The sequence below is a fragment of the Gadus macrocephalus genome, chromosome 4 (genome assembly GCF_031168955.1).
Source record: "Gadus macrocephalus chromosome 4, ASM3116895v1".
Lineage (NCBI taxonomy): Eukaryota > Metazoa > Chordata > Actinopteri > Gadiformes > Gadidae > Gadus > Gadus macrocephalus.
Genome location: NC_082385.1, coordinates 3659636 through 3660279, shown reverse-complemented (window position 1 = coordinate 3660279; position 644 = coordinate 3659636).

Below are 644 nucleotides of genomic sequence, written 5' to 3'. Positions count from 1 at the left end.
GTGTGTTTGTCCTCCTGTGGGTCGTTGTGTATTCCATGTGTTTGGAATGTCCGGTCAGAACAGCATTAGTTAGTGTAGTTGATTACAACACACACCCCGCACACGCACACGCACACGCACACACACGCACACGCACACGCACACCCCCCCCCCTATTGGCACCTTATTGAAATAATGTTGTTCAATAAGAATTACAGCCTGGGATGCCTCAACGATGTGACCCAGGAATAGGAGTTTTGTTGGAGACCTGTCCCTTCCCTGTCTTTCCTGCTCTATCTTTCCCCTGTCGATTCATTCATACTTCCATTCAGTTGTCTGAATGCAACAACTGCGATTATTTCCGTAATTCCGAGTATTTTAGAAGGGCTGTAACACTTTGTCTGCTGCACCCCCCTCCCCCCCCCCCTCTAACCCGGGCTGTCTGCAGCACCGAGCTCCAGCACACACACACATGCACGCGCGCACGTGTGCGCTTGGGCCCCCCCCCCCCTGCCTGGGGCCCTAAAAGCGTCTAAACGCCAGCGGGGGTCTTCAGTATGTGGTACATCCCGGACCTTTTTATTTCAGTCTATTTCCGCACGAAAACCGGTTTTCCTGAACATCTCTGTGGAGTCAACTCAACTGACAATCAACCCATGGTGGTT